Below are 19,309 nucleotides of genomic sequence, written 5' to 3'. Positions count from 1 at the left end.
GTTGGAATTCAAGCACTTTGTATAATCCATAGTGACACAGCTTCTCCCCACAAAAGAAAGGAAATATCATCCTACACGGTAAGAATATATGACCTTCTAGTGGCTATGTGAGGGCTCTGGGCACCTGGGGAAAGACCACAGACAGGGAGAGTCCTAGGAAAAAATGGAGGGAAGGAAATTTGGGAGGAAACTTTAATTAGGTTCATGAAACTTAAAAAGGCCTAAGATTTCTAATCTAATCTCTTCATGTTATAAATGAGAAAACTAAGGCACACTGAGGGGAAATGACTAGTCCAAAACAACATAGATAGTAAGTAGAACCAGGATTTGAACCCAGGTTCCCCAAACCTCAGGTCTAGTATTTATTTTGTGATGTCCAGCATCAACAATAGTACCCAAGAAAAATATTTCAAAAGGTAAATTAAAGATGCATACCACTCTTCAGAGTATCAGAGAAAAGACACTATAAGAGCCAACTGAAACTATACTTATGCATGATAATGAACATTCATATCCTGATGTTGTGAGCACATTATTAAAATCCCTACAATTAGAGCAGCAAGTGTTGGACCTGGAAGAGATGCAGCTAGACCATTTCCAACTTTGGCATCAAAAGGGAAAAAAAATCCAGCTTCATCCATTTTCTCTCACTGCTAATGAAGGCTTCTATTGTTCCAAACTGTCCAGAATGACTCTCTTGACAATACAGGTAATTAATGTACCACACTTCTGGCTTCAGATACGGCTGAAAAATGTGGTGGCAGCTGATAATTGAATCAGCTTCTCAAAACTTTCCCTTTATCTTAATGAATAACATTGATGCCTTGAATTTGCAGCACTCATTTCTTCCTAGAAACTTTCTTGCATCATCCTTATGATTCCAAATATTCCACTTATTTTACAAAATGGGAGACTGAGGTTAAGAATCATAGGATCATAGAAACAGAAAGGAACTCAAAAGCCATTTAGTTCAATGTCTTTATTTTACGTATGAGGAAACGGAGGCCCAGGAGAGTTAACTGACGAGCAATGTGCCAAAGTTGGAATTTCAGGTCTGGTCCTCTGACCCAAAGCCAGTGCTGTTTCTACCATACCACACTGCCTCCCTAAGCTTTCCTGTATCTAAGAATTGAAATAGTCAATCTCATTGACTCTGGCCTCATTGAAAATTTAGTCTCCATCATGATTTCTTTTTGTATGAGATTTAATTTAGAGTGTCTTAATGTCCTCAGAACCAGAGGTCATTTGTGTGGCATTAAAAAGTGGTTCAAAGTAGTACAGTTGGAGTAGGTCATTCTCGGGTCATTTTTTTATTACTTTAGTGACTAGGTAACTTTGGGACTTATAGATAAAGGATAAATTCAATGAATCTTGAGAATAAGCTGCCAAGGTAGAGTAATTTTATTTTTTAAATGTTTGGTATTTTAGATGGAAATCCATTTTAAGAATCATCCAACTGACATGGTGTCATGAAGGTCTAGCAGCAGATGTAAAATAATCTTGATTCTGCATTTTAAAGCTGAAAATGCAGCAAAGTTCATTCTAAAAAATTACAGAGTTAAAAAAAATACCTTGGTATTTATTACTGCTTAAAATGGTTCCTGTAGAAATTCTAGTATACACCCAAATATGTACATTCAACATTGTTTATTAAGTCTGCTTAACTTGTGCAGGATGCTGTGCATCCTTGGGGATACAGAGAAGAGATATGAGCCCTCTCCTCAGGAGCTTTTAGTAGTCTAACAGGAATGCAGCAACCATGACGGTGCTTCAAGGGAGAATGGGATCAGGGCAAAGGACAAAGCCAACCAAAGGTCTCTAGGAAGATCTGAGTAGAGAAAAATCTTTTATTTGCTGAGGAGACAGTAGTATCTAGGCCAGATTGAAGGAAAGGTCCTTATAAAGGTTTTTATGGAAGGCTGCATAAATACAGGATTTGGGGACCAAACAATTCCAGTGGTCTTTGCCTCCATTCATGATAGTAGGTAGCCTGAGGAAATGGAATATCATGGATTCAGCCCTGTCTGGTGTTGACTTCACATGACATTTTCAAACAAGAATAAGCTCAACTTGTCAAAGCAATTTCCTGGGTGTTGAGGGAGAAGTTTGTGCTAAGCCCTCACAAACTCAAATGCTTTATCTTCCAGAGGATTCTGTCATTATCCTAGAAAACATGCATCTTTTCCAAAAAGCATAGGAAGCACTTGAGGAGGAAAAACAAAAAAGGATTATAATTGAAAATACGATCCAAATAGACAAAATTTCAATTTCAATGGGATTTCATCATTGATATATAGCCTGAAGTAAATTGTCTAGCTTCCCCAGGGATGGGGAGTTTGCATCCATCTGATGACAAAAATATGGAAGATAATTTGTTGAAAAGTAAAAACTTTTCATTTTTATGTAGTGGTTATACAGTATTGCATTTGGAGTTAGAGGACCTTTGGTGTGAACTGGGCTTCTATTGCCTCGCCTTCATCTAGGTTAGACCAGATTGAAACCAAAGTCCAGTTTTAATAAGTCTTTGGCTTCACTTGGATGCCACACACACGCCCTCCAAAAATGGTTATTTAACAAAAATCCAAGCTTTAAAGACAAACTGATTTCAGTGGAAGTGGTCATTGAGAACAGATATTTTCTAACTATAAACTTCAAAAAGAGCACAAGGAATTCAGCTGGACAAACCTGAGCTCACCACTACTCTGGCCTGATCTAATTGATTACAATTTGCTGCATGGCTTAAGTGTTCAGTCAGGATTCTAAAACACTGATTTTCCTTCCTGTAGAATGGAGACACTCAAGATAATCCAGGCAGACAGCTGTACAAAATGACAATCTCATCATCCATCATAGTGGCACGTTGTTGTTACTGGTGTTATGTTACTTCATTTATGAAGAAGACCAGTGACATCACAAGGGTGATATCTTGGCTTGCACAGAAATTGGATTTAAATGAAGCAGAGTTGCACAAAGTCATCAGCCTCACTCTCTCTTCCAGAGTCACTAAAGTCCAATGACAGGACAAAAGTCAAGATGATGGGTGATGGCCCAAACGCACACTAGGAAAACTGGGGCAGGTGGAGGAAAGTATTACCCAGGTCCTGGCAATAGAAGGGGAGGTAGGGTGGGGAATTGTTTACATGGTAATAACTTTTGCTGAGAATATAGCATTGAAAGTATAAAAGCTAAGGAAATGTCAGATCATTGTAAGAAATATTAAGAGCTGATTATGTAAACATTTTTGTGTGTGTGAATGGTAAAGAATGTGATCCACAACTTGAATTCAAATTTCCTGTTCAAATATTGTTAGTTTGAATGTTAATCTACCCTCCTTGTTAAATTGTTGTGATCAGTGCTGCAAATATTGATCATTATGAATTGAAAACATAAACTCGGAGGAGGGAGTTGGAGAAAAGCAGAGATGCACATTTGCACAAACTAGAGCAATAAATAATATATAAATGTCATGGGACTTAGGAACCATTTCCAAACCAAAATGTAACGATTGCCATTTTTCAGCTCAATTTCCTCAACCTCCATTCATTTGCCTGAACACTCATCACATATCTGGGCACATGGACAAGAGTTCAAACAAACAATGTCAATGGCCAAACACCATGGAAACGAAACCAAACTTTATACCACTAACCCACAACAATAACTCTCTACAGACTTTGGAGCAACCATCAGATCCCCAATCTCATCCACCAGCCACAAAATCCTATTTCCTAATGATCCAGATGGAGCCAATACATCTTGCAATGCATCTTGATGACTGCCAACAAAGGTTTTGATAGACAGCAGCGTTTAAGAGGATGGAGATGAGAGTCCCCAGCAGAGAATAACCTGTTGCCCTATACACCGTTCAGTTCTGAGAATAGACCACAAGAGCGTGTTACTAGGGGAGAGGCAATCTTGGTGATCGTTAATGAACTAAACCTGCCACCTTCAACATGCCTGCATCAACACTATTCTGCCTGTGTAATTATACAAATATCCAGGGCACCAATTGGCTGGATATTTTTGTGCAATCTGAATTACACATGAACTGGTCGTGGCTACCAGAAGGTCAGTTACAAAGAAGCAGAATTAGAGATGATGTCTCATGCAAAAGGAAGTAGAAAAGTTGACCCCGGTAAATATTCCTTTATACAGACACAAAATAAAATGTGGAGAATGCAAATAAGCAATGTATTCTTGGGTTCCTTTTTGGAAATGTTCATGTTATTAAAGAGCAGTCCTGAATGAATACCAGGGAATAAGAACTAAGGAACCAGGAAATGTTTAAATTTCAAATCTGTGAATTTCAAATGGTTTTACCCTAAAGTTTAGACTTTCAAAGAATCTCTATTCTCAACCACCAACTAGAAATGGTATGGTTTACAATGTGTCTTTTGACCTGAGGTCCATTCAGAGAACTCATAGGATTTGAAACTAGGAGGAACCTTAGAATTTATCTAGCTCTCCCTTTATTTTAATGGATGAGCGAACTGAGATCCAATGAGGACAGTCACACAAGTAGCAAGGCACAGAGAGGCAGAGCTTCTTGGTCTCTAGATCTGATATTTTGTTGTTGTTCAATCCTTTAAGTCGTATCTGACTCTTCATGACCCCATTGGGGTTTACTTGGCAAAGATGCTGGAGTGATTTGTCATTTCCTCCTCCAGATCATTTTACAGATAAGGTTTACCATTCTGGGTCTCTGTTTCTTAATTTGTAAAATAGAGGGGGCAAGACAGAGTAGGTGATCCTTAAGGCCCCTGTTAACTCTAAGTTTTTGACCCATAATGTAAGTTACTATTGCTCAAGTTCTCAGACTAGCTCTGTTGATTCTGTTAGATATTTTAACATCATTCCAACAACAGATACTATTTCCCCCATATTAAAATTCCAGGGGCATAAGAAGTATAGGGAGAATAATATTCGGTTTTTATTTTTTTATTTTGTCTCTGCTCCCCACCAAAGTTCTTTCTTTTCAGTTTCTGTGAATTTTGAAGCTAAGATGAGCTAAATAAAAAAAAATACTAGTAAGTGAATCAGAGTGTTAGGATACAATGTGAGAATTGTCTAATTTTCTTTCCCCTGCCCTCCTTATGGTCATTTCATTGTATAACAGTACTTCTACTACAGGGTACCACAAGCAAGAAAAATTCTGTTATGTTTTAGTCATTCTAGAAAAGATTTTTCAGAGGGGAAAAATTCAAAAGTATCACTAAAATTAAATTCTGAACTTATCAGTAATCTTATCAGAAAATTTTGTTTTTTCAAACTGTACCTATCTGTTTCTTTGAATCTCCTTTATTTGTCTTATGTGAGTAATCAATTACAACCTTTTTCAGACCTTGAAAAAATTATTACCAATCATTTATTCCATAAATACATATTGATTGCCAAATATAAGCAAGAGCCCTGCTAGGCTCCACAAGACCATATCTTATTTAAACTTATGCCCAATATATAAAACAGGGCACAAAGTAATTCTTTAATAAATGCTTATTGAATGGTTGCATTTAATTAAATGCTTTGTTCTAGCTGCTGTGAGGGAACCAAAGAAAACTCAAATGTAGCCCTCAGTATCAGGTTTGCCACATAGAAAAGAAGACAAAACCTGCATAAAAATCTTTATTGTGACATCAGCCTTAGCACTCCCATATTCTGGCTCTGAAGTCCCTTGGGACTTGTTTCAGTTTTAATGTGGGCTGTTTTCAGAAATCCATTTTGTAGATCATAGCCCAAATCCCCTACTCACTCATCCAGCAGGGCCCTCTTTCTTCCTAGATAAATAGAAGAATAACAAATTCAACCACAAATCTAAGAAAAGAAGTAGTTTAAATAACAAAGGAGAATTAAGTAACAGAATTATTCTGTCTCAAATTTTCTTTTATCTCCACTAATCCTCCTAGAAGAGGGGAATTCATTTGCTTTAGAATTCACAACCCAATGGTAAAATATAGGTTGCTTTGCCTCACTTTGATCTGTGGAAGCATCTCCCAGAAGGTTGAGATTTGCTGAAACCTAGATCCTTGGTTCCAAAACCATCAGGATTTTGTTGGGACTCCTACATTCAGGAATGCTATAGGTAAACTTCTTTATATGTCCCCTTCAGTTCCCCTGCTCCAACTCTAAAGCCCTTGACCTATTTGTCCTATCTTCATTCATATCCACTTTCTGGAAGTCATGTTTTTGTATCCCTGATTTTTTTACTCCTCACACCCCAGAAGACTGCCCACCAATCAGAGGCCATATCAGGTGACACCATAACTCTGTAGCCAGAATAGATCCTTTTGAGAAATGTAACCCAGAGAATTTCTCCCAAAGTACAATTATTCTTCAGAGCCATTTCTTGTGAAATTTAGTCCTAGAGACTTTCCTTCTAGGTTACATACAGAATACACAATACTAGGTCAGTTGTGGAAAATCAAGAAAAGAGGCACAAAAGAAATGACTTCTAATTGGTGGGATCTAGAGAGGCTTCATGGAAGAGACGAAGTTTGAATTAAGTCTTAAAGGATAGGAGGAAATTAGACAGAAAGAACTGGGAGTGGTCATTTCACATGTATATAACAAGCCTAAGGAAAGTTAAAGAGGTGTAAAAACATAAGATTTGTGTGGAGATCAAAAAGATAAAAATTCTGAAGGGTCTAAAAATTAACCAGTGCTAATTGAACTTAATTTCCTTTGCATTCAAAACCAGAAAAAAGGGGAATAAATCAATCTAAACAGATCAGGAACTTGGTACCTCATTATTCTTATGTTTCATCATTTAGTAAAAGAAAAAGGTCAACACGTACGATAAATCAAATAGTTATAGACTTGTTCCCTGAATCACTCTGAAAGTTTCAGGCTCCCTCTCCTCTGGCAAATTTTGAAGTTTACCAGTATCACAAGAGAGATCACAGTGAAATGTTAAGTGAATAGGACAGGTATAAACACTATGAATTCAGAAGAGAATAAAATATCTTCGGGCTGAATGAATCAAGGAAGACTTCATGGAGGAGGTAAGATTTGAAGTGGGCCTTGAAAGGTGGCGAGGGTTTAGCTGAGTAAAGGGGATAAGGAAGGCATTATACATGCAGAAGGATTGCAGAAGTGTGTCAAGAGAGTAAAGTACTTGAACTGGAGCAAAGGGTTTGAGTGGGGAGTAATAGGAAATAAGACTGGAATATTGGGTTATAAATAGATTGCACAGAGCCTTGAAGGCCAGGCTGAGACATTTACATTTTATCCTGTAAACAATGGAAAACAAATGAAAGTTTGGGAGCAAGGAAATGGTTTGGGAAAGAGTATCTTGAAAGTACAACAAAACAAAGATGGGCATTTTCAAAATTTTAAGTAGATCATTCAGTCAATTTGTATAATACTCCATCTGCCTTCTGAAAACAGAGACATTTGGAGGGGGAAAAAATGAGATTTTCTGAAAAACTTGATAGCCATATAATATAAAACCAATGCAAAAAACTCATAAATGCTTCATCCAACATAGTACCAAAAAGTAAAGGAACATAAAAACAGATAAACTGGCAGTTAAATAAAGTCTACACCCTCCATGGAAGTTTGCACCCAGTCCTTGTTAGTTTCACTCTCAGACCAAAAGGTTAAATTACAGCAGTTTTCAACTCAACCACATGAATGAAAACAGTAACTTGGAGCACAGAGTGATTTTGACACCAAAACATGGTTCAAATTTTAAAGGCAGAAAAGTACATTTCTAGCCTTTGCAAAGGTCACTCTTCCTGTTTTGAGGTTTACAAGGAGAAATATTTATAGTGGCTTAGTTTCAGCTCTTGTCTCTTCTAAAATATATTTCTTTGTAAATGTCACTGTCTCCTCCCAGCACACTCCAACTGTAAGGTAGTTTAATTAGAGGGTATATAAGTAGATGCACATATTGTAACATGGAGTTTTATTTCACATATATATATGAAATTTTGTATATACAGACATATATGTATATTATAACATGAGATTTTATTTCATATATATGAAATTTCACACATGCATACATATGATATGGGGGAGAATGCAGAGAGTGCAAAAGAGGGAAGAAGAGGGGGACAAAGAGAGAGAAGGAGAAAGAAAAAGGAAGAGAGAAAGGAGAGAGAGCAAAAGAAGAAAAGAGAAGAGAGAAAGAAAAAGGAGAGAAAGGGAAGAGAGAAGGAGAGGGAGAAGGGGAGAGAAAGGGGTAAAAAGAAAAAAGAAGGAAGGAGAAAAAAGAGGAGAGAGAAAGAGAAGTGAGAGAAAAGGAAAAGAAGTGAGGGAAGGAGAGGAGAGGAGAGAGAAAGAAAGGAGAAAGAAAAAGAGAGGAGAGAAAAGAGGAGAAAAAGGAAGACAGGAGAGAGAAAAGGAGGGAGAGGAGAGAGAGAAAGAGAGAGGAATGAAAGAGAGAGAATGAAGGAAAAAGAGAAAGGAGAAAGAGAAGAGAGAACCTGCACAAGGTCTTTTCTTACGAATGGGATTTGTTTTTTTGAAATTTATCACTGAGGTTGAAATTTCTGTTCTCACAATGCAGTTTAAGGGAAAAGTCTATAGTAACACAAGAGTCTACAAGAAGAGTAGTGGTGTAGTGGATTGTGAATCACAGGACCTGGGTTTGAATCCTAGGTCTTTCAGTTTTGGGTTGTGTGACCTTAAGTCAGTTCAAGTCTCTGGACCTCAGTTTCCTCAACTATAAAATGAAGGGGCAGACCTAAATGTGCTTGCTCTGAGATCATTTCCAGCTCTAGATGTATGAATCTATCACAGTCATCATGACCATCCAGATCCACCATTCACTCTACCATCTATGCTTTGCTATGTGGACAGTTAAAATTTAATCTTAATTTCAAATTATGTTGATACATTTCATCATTTACATGACAATCATTTTTCAACATATATCACCCTTCCATAATGAATCCTTCCCTGTAACAAAAAAAAATTAAGCAAAACCCAATTAACAATGCAACATGATCTAACACAATTTCAGATGTGTAGCCCCCAACCCTTCTAATAAGCAGAGCCTTATGTTCTCCAAAACCGAGATCCATCGGTGTAAATATAGGTATACCTTAGAGATAATGTTCACTTCCAGACAACCACAATAAAAGAAATTTTCACCATAAAATGACCCACATGAGTTTCTTTGTTTCCCAGTGCATATAAAAGTTATGTTTACACTAGACAGTATTCTATTAAGTGCGCAATAGTATTATTATATACATACCTTAATTTTAAAATATTGTTAATAAATGCTCACCATCATCTGAGCCTTCAGAAATTCATAATCTTTTTGCAGGTGGAGGGTATTGCCTCAGTGCTGACATCTGCTGACTGTTCAGGGTGGTAGTTCCTGAAGGTGTGAGTGGTTGTGGCAATTTCTTAAAATAAGACAACAATGAAATTGGCCACATCAGTTGACTCTTTCATATGAATACTTAGAGATCATTGCAGAGTTCCTAATTGGCCTAATTTCAGTAGTGTTATGTCTCAAGGAATATGGAGAGCTGAGGAAAGGATGAGAATTGGAATAATGGTGGGTCAGTAGAGCAGTCAAAACACACACAACATTTATCGATTTAGTTTACTGTCTTTTATGTATGTGATTGATGGCATCCCAAAATAATTACAATAGTGACATCAAATATCACTGATCACAGATCACCATAACAAAAATATAATAATAATGAACAAGTTTTGAAATACTTTGAGAATTACTAAAATGTGACACAGAAACACGCTGTAAGCACATGCTGTTGAAACAATGGCACCAGTAGATTTGCTCTAAGCAAGTTTGCCACAAATCTTTAATTTATAAAAACACAATATCTGTGAAGTATAATAAAGTGAATCACAGTAAAACAAAGTAGGTCTGTAATCTGAACTGATGTTTTTCTGCATTATTGAAAGCCACTGTTCACATGGTTCTACACTTTTTGCTTTGTATCAGCTCAGAAAAGTCATGTTTTTCTGCTTTGCTAGCATTCCTCATTTTCATATAATAATATTCCACTATACTCATAACACAATTTATTTACCTGTTTCCCAATTGATGAGCACCCATTTTGTTTCCGGTTCTTTGCTACCACAGAGTGGAAAGTTAGAGAATTTCAGGACACAGGAAGAATGTTGGACTATCTGTCAGGAGCCTTGGGTTTGAATTACAGCTCTGCCACTTACTTCACATATGATCTTGGGAAATCACTTCCTTTCTCTGGAACTTAATTTTCTCATCTAGAAAATGAGAGGGGTGGAAATAGATGATCTGGTGGTAAAATTAAATGAGACCTGTACTTGAAGAGCCAGGCCTGCGTGTTACCACCTACATGAGCTTGAGTGGGAAGAGACCTTAGAGATTTCATAAGGTTTGACCCTGGAAAGGACCTGAAGTATCACCTAGACCTTGGGCAAGTTACATTCCCCTTAGGTTCTAGTATAAATGATTCTAGTTTTATTCACTTCACTCATAATCAGTTCACACAAGTCTTCCCAGGTTTTTCTGAAGTTTGTTATTTCTTATGAGACAATAGTATTCAATGCCATTAATATAACTGGTTCAGCCATTGCCCAACTGATGGCTCCCCTCTTGGGTTCTAGTTTTTCCCACCACAGAAAGCTGCTATAAATATGAAACCTTTCAAGTCCCTTCCAGCTTGGAGGTTCCATGAATCTAAGTGCCAACCAAGTGCCAAATAATGACTTAAGAACACATTTTTTGGAGGAAAATGTTACTTGTAAAGAGGTGACTATCTTAACAAAGATATCAGAATGCTCACATAAAGGGAATTTGTATATTTCATTATCCATTTACGATGAATGCCAGAGTTTCCCTTTCCATGGTCATTTCCTTCAAACGCCCTGCTCTCCTTGGATCACCAATGTTCAAATCCCTTGAAAAATTATAAACTGTCCAGTCAAACAATTCATCCTTCCCTAAGTTGTTAAATCAGTCAAGAGCTTCTTGGCTCTAAATGAGCACCTTACACTTCATCTCAAGAAACTATTTATGAATTATTAGTAGTGGAAAAGAACTATAATCTTCCTAGATTTTTAAGGTACATAATATGCAAGGCTTGTCTATTTGGAAGTCATGTTTTATGTAGAACAATCCTAAATAGATTTAAAAAAAAAACACTTATTATCTACTTAATTGTTATGATCATCATTTGTATTATAAGAAACCAAATGAATTAAATTATGGAAACTTTATTCTATTATGTTTCTTTTTTAATTTAGTTATTTAATTAACAAAAATTTAGTTTTCTCCCTCCCACTTCCTCCCTTCCTTTTCTTTTCTAAAAAGGGAAACATAAAACTCTTGTAACAAATGTGTATAGTTAAACAAAACAAATCCCTAATTGGTTATGTCCAAAAAATGTCTTATTATGCATTTTAAGTTCATCACCTTAAGGAGGTAAGTAGTATGTTTCATCATGGGATCTTCTGGAATCATTTTAGATCATTGTGTCAACCAGCGTTTTTAAGTCTTTCAAAGCTGTTTGTTTTTAGGTTGTTATTGTATAAATCATTCTCTTGGTTTTGCTCACTTTATTCTGCATTAGTTCATACAAGTCTCCCCAGGTCCCTTTCAACATTTCTTATGGCACAATAGCATTCCATTACATTCATATACTGTAATTCATTCATCCATTCCCCAACTGATGGATATTCCCATTGTTTTCAGTTCCTTGTCACTGAAGAAAGAGCTACTATAGATATGTTTGTACTTAGAGGGTTTTTTTTAATCTCTCTTTGATCTCTTTGGGACATAAGCCCAATACTTGTGTCATTGGATCAATGGATGTGCATAGTTTGGTGACTTTAAGGGCTACAATTTGGTTCAAAATTGCTTTTTCAAAAAATGGACCAAAATTCACAGCTCCACTAATAATACATTAATGTGCTTGCTTTCCCACTACCCCTCTGACATTTATCACTTGTGAATGTGATACTGTGATAATGTGATACATGAATGTGTAAACTCAGTTACTTTAATTTGTATTTCTTTATTATTCTATTATATCCCAAGGAAGGAAAAGAGCACAGGTCTACATATACATATATATGTGTATATATATTATATATTAAATGTATCATATATTAAATATATTTTATATGTAATTAAATATATTATACATGATTACATATTATTATATAATATATTTATATAGAAATATATTTTAAGAGTCATATTATACCATAACACTTATCAATAAAAGATTATATTGCAATTAAAATGTTATAACTTCGAAATATGAATATGATGATCATTCTGACAGTAGGAAAAAATAACAACTCTTTGTTAACTTTCTTTTAAAAGTTCAGAGTCCTAAATTCATATACATTATTTTCCCACTTATTCAGAGGTGATACTGCTGGCAAGCTCCATTTTCCAAAGAACAGATAAAAATTCTGAAGTGACCAAAGTCTCAAAGTGGTTGAAATAGTTGATTCACTAAAACCGATAAACTTTACATAGAAGGTAAATCCATCTAGCTTTCATTCAGAGAGTATTTATTTCTACTTTTCACAAAATTATAACAAAAAAATTGAAATTAGCCTACTAAAGATTAAAAGAAGTGCAGTGACAGAGCCAGGGGATGATGCAGCTAGAGAACAGCTCATGGACAATAGCAAGAGCCCATTACAAGGGGGGAACAAAGCCTAAAAGAAACTCAACAATCCGGGACCATTGGATAGTGGCAAATAGCCTTAAATACCACCAAGGGATTCTGGGGAGCATAATAACCTGTGTCCATAATGATAACCTGGCAGCATCAAAATCAAGTTCAACTTAGAATAGTCATCTTAAAAAGACAAAAAAGTGTACATTTCCAAAAGATTTCCATGAAAATATTTTCCTTTAAAGCTTGGACATTTGAAGGAGTTAGCTTCAGCTCTAGGGGAAATTTACTTATTTGGGAAACCTCACTACCAAGATGTGAAATGAATGGTTCATTATTGTAATTTTATTAAACCCAACAACACCTTATAGGGTAATTATTCAGGAATTAACAAATAAACAGTTCCATTTTTACCATTTGTATATCATACCTCCTCATTGCCTATTAATCTAATTTATCCATTCTTTTAGAGATTTACAGTGATGTTAAAATACTAAAAGAAATAACATGTGCCTATACTTTAGGAGCTGCTGTTGAGTCACAAAGGCTCTAGAGTAGTTGCCCCTCCCTGTTTTGTACCCAAGTATACAGTTTGACCGGGTTCAATCCTGAGGGAGCCCACCTCTAATGAGAGGGGTTAGACTCCCTATTCTCACAGTCATTGGCTCATTAAATTCTTCACACTGGTATCCCCTGGGAACAACTTATTTATGGCTCATGTCTAGGGCCTCCCCAAAATGGAGGAAGGCAGAACAAAAAGAAGATAGTCAGTTTAAAATGGGAATCAGCTATGGGAGAGGTAATTTATTCCTACACACACAAGAAATGCTAAACACAGAAAATTGGCCCATATGCATTAACACAACAGGATTCAGTAGCTTAATTTATAACTACCAGTAGAGTCTGCTAGAAAGAGGACAGTTAAACTCCACCAGAACATAAAGCAATTCATGAGATTGCTGGTGAGAAATTTCATACTTTATGACTTCTCTACAAATCGGAGCCTCTTCTGAACCTTGTTTTTAGTTGTATTTGCAGTCAACCACTCCTGCAACTGTCCAGGTGCTCCAGACCTTTCAAATTCACAGTCCTCTCCAAGTCTGCACCACTTTGACAAATGTTTGGTCATGGGAATGAAAACATAATGCAAAAAAGGCAGACAGGGGCCCACGTGAAAGCTCTTCTGGTTGGGGGACATTAAGTTGGGTAATGATTACCACTCTTCATCTCCCTCCTCCCTTTCACAGGAGTCCAGAGACAGAGGACACAACTTGCCACATACATTAAAAACCAAACCAAAATATTCCCGCAATCAAGAGACCCAAGCAGAAAGCTGTCTGTTCTTTTGACATAGCCCCTATACCTCTCCTGCTGGGGGTGGGGGAGAGCAGGAGGAGAGGATAGGGAAGGATCAAGAGGTCACTTGGGCTTTACCATGTCATTCCAGAAATCTAAGTCTTTGCTGTACTGAAGTAACAAAAGATCAGATGTAAGCTCCAAAATTCACACATGGTCCACTAGACCAGGAAGGTCAACAGTGAACACGACCCTTGTTACTATGACTGGGCAATATTCTGTCTTATTCTTGTCATAGAAATTTTATGAGAAATATTTGGAAGCTCCTTCTTAAAAGTATGCTAATCATCTGGCAACCATTAGTTCCACTGAAGACTCAGATAGAATAAGAGAATCTCAATGTGGGAAGGACCTCCTAGGACTCAGCCCCAACCTGAGTGGGAATGCCTACAACTTCCCAACAGGGGAAGGTGAAGACCTCCAGGGATAGGAACCTTATCATATTCTTTTGTAATCCATTCCACTTAGGAAAGCTCTACATTTTTGTGAAGTTTTTTTTTCTATGAACCCAACTAAAATCTACTTCTCAATAACCTCTGTCTACCTATCATCCACTAAGCCCACTGCACCAAGTGCTGAAAATACAAAGAAAAAAGTAAAAACAGTGTCTGTCCCAAAGGAGCTTACATTCTAATGCATAAGATACCTTCCAATATATACATAGAAAAGGGAACCCATTAATAGGGAGAACTGGGAAATACCTATTACAGAAAGTGATAGTTTAGCAGAAGTTTTGAAGGAAACCAGGGAGAGGAGGGAGAGTAATTCAGGAATTCAGGAATAGTCTGCCAAAGTCATAGAGATAGGAGATGAAGCATCATGTGAGTGGGAATGGCAAACTGACCAGTATGTTTTGATCACAGATTTCATAGACATCCAAACATATTTGATCCACTACTATAACCTAATTCACATCTCTCTATTTTTTCCACAAGATTATCATGAGAGATTTTACCAAATGTCTTACAGAACTCTATATGTACTATGTCTTTGGTATTCCCCTAACCGAACAAGTTAGCAACCATTCTGACAACATCTAGACTTTGTTGAACACACGATGACTATAACTTACTTACTTATAAATTACCATTTAACTCTCAAAATTTCTACAAATCATCCCTACACCTTTGCTACAATAAAAGTCAAACTCAATCTACAGTTGGAAGAATTAAATCAATTTACCTTTATGAAAATCCAGAGCACATTTTCATATCTCTAGTTCTATGGTATCTATTATTCTCAATGATTTTTCAAAGGTCATTGACAGTTTCCCTGCAAATTCTTTCAACATCCTATAGTGTTTCAGAGTATTGAAAGTAGTTCATCTAAATGTGGTGCCTTGAACTCACTGACAGCGGCTAGATGACATCTTACCATCAACTCACATGCCTTTGGATTCAAAGCTCTGTTAACTACTTTTGTTCTATATTTCTTACACTAAGGATCATTGTCCTTGGTGAAAACAAACTAGATGTTGGATTGTTCTGCCTTCTCTGTCAACTATAACTATTATCCCACCCTTGATAAGCTGTGTATCCAGCCTGCTGCTCTTTGATCTTTCTCTTGCTAAATAGCTAAATGATGTTTTGTTGTGGTTCTTGTCATACATAGCATTCTTCAAAAACTTTGGTTCATTTTATGACTTTACCTTACTGACATTTCTGCATGTCTGTGACACACATTTCTATTCATCTCAGGACCTTCTCTTTCTTACGACTTGCCCTGTTTGTGTTATTTTCAAATCAATTCAAATCAAATTTTCAAATGGTTTAAAATACATTGAGTTATATCAGTCTCAGTAGAAAGTTATTTTTCTTCCTCATTGGGACTATTTACATAAGAAAATCTTCCCCTTCCCCAAATGTAACATCTTTATTTCCGTTGAAATCTCAGCTTTACAATTCAGTCGTCTGTGGCTCACACCAACCATATTCAATCAGTGGGCAAGTCTTATGGATCTTGCCTCTGTATTGTTCCTATCTATCCCCTTCCCCTCATTTACATATAGTTATTACCCTAGTTCAGTGCCTTCCCTGACTCTTGGTCAAATGCTCTCCATCATTTTTTCTTCTTCAATTCACAGATTTCCTTACTAGAATATATTTTCCTAAAAAGTAATGCTATTTTGCCACCCCCTGTTATCTGATCTGTTCCTTCTCATTATAAGCAATAGCCTTTCATTGTTATATTCCAAGAATAAATCACAGGTGAGAGGTAGAACAGTACTGTAGAAAGATTTGCCCATTAGACAGCATAGGTATTAATCGTATCTGCTATACTTGGTATCTACCTGTTCTAAGGTAGATTACTTAACCTCTGGTGATCAGGCTCCTCATCTATAAAATGAGGAGGTTGGACTAAATAATCTCCACAAGGCCTGTTTCAACTCTAAATCTATGACCTTACAATCCCTCAGTTTTCATTTATACCTATAAGATTATGCTACCTCCTTATATGTTTCTACTTCACATTATTATCCATACTCTGTATATTTTAATGCAGAAATTTGAGGCTAGGAGAATCATCATTACTTCCTATGTCATAAAGTCCCTTCACTCATATATCTATTCCTATGTTACTCATGCTGTACTCTGTAGCACCTGGTACACTAGTTACATGTGAACAGCTTTCTCTTACCCCATTATATTAAGGTTAAAGACCCTTGGATCAGACCTAGAAGTCTCCAGGCAAACATATACAACCTGGCCATCATTAGATATTTCCCCTTCCTAACAGTCTGTCATTCCTATGTCTTAAACTGAGAGTTATCAATAATTACTCAACAACAGTTTGTTAACCAACTCTTCACTTCCCATATCTTCTTTACTCATCTAAAGCCTTTGCTTTCAATCAGCAACAACAGTAATAAAAACACCACTTGTCCCTAAGGTCTTCTGTTCACTGCCCAGGATTTCATAATCTATATAAAGATGCTTTCTAGGTTCCTAATAGCAATATCACTTGTGCCCACATGAATCACTAGAAGTGAGTATTGGCTGTCAGATTTTATAAGCCTCACAAGGCTCTTCATCACTTGCTGGAGATGCACCTCAGGAAGACAACCTACCTCTCTATTGGTCATAATCAAGTTGACACATATGACCACCTCAATGCTTTTCATCACGGTGTCATGAACCATCAGAAATTAGCTCTTCTTCCTGTGCCTAGCATTAAACGGTCTTTCTCTCTCCTTAATGCATCCATAGATATTCAAACATCATTGTATGACATGAAAGATAACTTCCCCCTTAGAAGATTCAGTTTCATTCGTTATAGGTAGAATCTTAACCTCCCACTGTACTTGGATCCCATAGCTTAGTGATCTGTCTTCTTCCCTTCCTTTTCTATGCCACATTCCTATTGAATATCATTAATGGAGGAAAGAATTCCACTATAAATCTTGCCTTGCTCTACATCAGAAAAATGTCAATTGGATGGGAGCCCCTTGAATTCAACAATTGTGGGAAAACCTTTATAAGGAAGTCTATCTTAATAAACACAAAACAATTCTCACTGTTGAGAAATCTTTTGGATGGAATACCTGTGGGAAAGCCTTCAGTTAAAAGAAAAAACAATTACTGCATATCAGAGAATGCATACTAGAGAAAAACAAGAGGACACTGCTTATTTTATAACAAAGAATTCGTATTAGAGATTAGTCATTTAACTGTAATAGGTATGAGAAAAACTTCAGGGAGAGGACAACACATTTCACATTACACCTTTTGAGTGTAATGAATGTGGGAAATGCTTCATCCTCAGGTTGAAGTTAATAAACACCAAATAATTCATGCTGGAAGCAATATGACACAGTGGAAACAGCACTAGATTCAGGGTCAAAGGGCCTGGATTTAAATCCTGCCTCTGTCATATCCCACCATTGTGACTTTGGACCACTAACTTAACCTTCTTGGACCTTTAAACTTACCGATTAAAGGTAATCAGCTAGCTCACCTTTAAAATGACCTGTAGGATCCCTTCCACCTCCATATCTATGATGCCAATATCCTAAAATCCTCATGACGCAGTTTTGCCTCCCTGAGTTTTCTTTCTCCTTTGTTTTCATCTGAGGCATTTCTTCTGTTCTTTTCCAGGTACACTTCATTCTACCTCAGGAAATGGACAGCATGGAAGAGTTCTTCCATTTTTCTGAATCATATTTTCTCTTCTCATGGAAATTAATCAATCTTCTTTGTCCACATATAATTATTTCTGAAATGAAAATAGGAAGTCACTGGAATACTTCTTTGCTGTCCACATTTAGAAACTGAAGTCCCAAAGTTTCTGTGGTACTTGCTAATAACTTCAAGGTAAACTGCCTCTTTGCCCTTCTTGTTTACTGTACCAGACCTTCTAGGGTCTCTAAAGTAAGGATTTCTTATAGCATGTTATCTTCTCTTTTGTTCCATTATCTTGTGCCAGGTGTAAGGATCCTATCACTTCAAGGCCACATGTGACTCTCTAGGTCCCTAAGTGCAGCCCTTTGACTGAATTTAAACTTTACAGAACAAACCCCTTTAATAAATGGATTTGTTCTGTAAAACTTGGACTCAGTCAAAAAGCTGCTAGGACCTAGGACCTACAAGGCTACATGTGACCTCAAGGCCTTAGGCTGTCCACCCCTGATGGGTCTTTCTTGCCTACGTCTGCTTCACCTGCATTTAGCAAATGTCTCCTAATGCCTTAATGCAGGAATTCATATTCTATTTTGTGTAATAGATCCATTTGACCCATGAACCCTTTCTTAGTTTAATGAGGCTGATTAATGAATTTTTATTTTTTAATTTTTCAAAAATTCCTTGATTAAAGGCAATGCTAAATTTCAGTCAGAGGATTGTGAAAATAAAAATTTAATTGCTTTCCCCAAAATCTACCCATGGACTTCCTGAGTGGACCCTAGTTTAAGAATTCCTGCCATCATGCAACCAATAGCTATGTTCTACAATGTTTTCTAAAGAATTCTGCTTTTTCTGCCACATTCTACCTCATCCTTTTTTGTGCACTCTCATTCTCTAAGCTTGTGTCACCTTTTGTCTTCTGTCATTAGAGCAACTGAATGGCATTTGTGTTTCCTTTATTTAGTTTAATACAAAGTAGCTTCCCTCAGAGTAGGGATGGCATTTTATATGCCTGAGGTAAGAGAAACAAAAGATGCTCAGAGTTGTGTGGGAAGAAGATGACCCAGGAGCAGGATGAAGGAGCTTATCCCAGGAATATAGAGAGAATCCCTATCTATGGGATTCCTATTTAACCCAATTACTCCTTCTTATTGGGTTCCAGGTAGGCTATGCCCATAGATTGCTCATGCATTTTCTTTCATTTGCTGTCTCCCGTGCCTGGAATATCCCCCCCCT

General features: G+C 36.8%; 1 long non-coding RNA gene across 1 annotated transcript in view; it reads right to left on the bottom strand.

Annotated features, from left to right (window-relative positions):
- The window catches only part of LOC140511276 (uncharacterized), a 52,617-nt gene extending 34,119 nt beyond the window's left edge, over positions 1-18,498 (bottom strand). The window contains exons 1-3 of the long non-coding RNA XR_011969486.1: positions 17,910-18,498; positions 10,014-10,209; positions 9,236-9,482 (exon numbers count right to left, since the gene is read on the bottom strand). This is a non-coding gene — a long non-coding RNA (uncharacterized lncRNA). The remainder of the gene's footprint in view (positions 1-9,235; positions 9,483-10,013; positions 10,210-17,909) is intronic.
- Positions 18,499-19,309: the final 811 nt, after the last annotated feature.

This window comes from Notamacropus eugenii, chromosome 6 (genome assembly GCF_028372415.1).
Source record: "Notamacropus eugenii isolate mMacEug1 chromosome 6, mMacEug1.pri_v2, whole genome shotgun sequence".
In the NCBI taxonomy this organism is placed as follows: domain Eukaryota; kingdom Metazoa; phylum Chordata; class Mammalia; order Diprotodontia; family Macropodidae; genus Notamacropus; species Notamacropus eugenii.
Note: the sequence above shows the minus strand (reverse complement) of the source record. Positions and strands in the feature narration are given on the sequence as shown.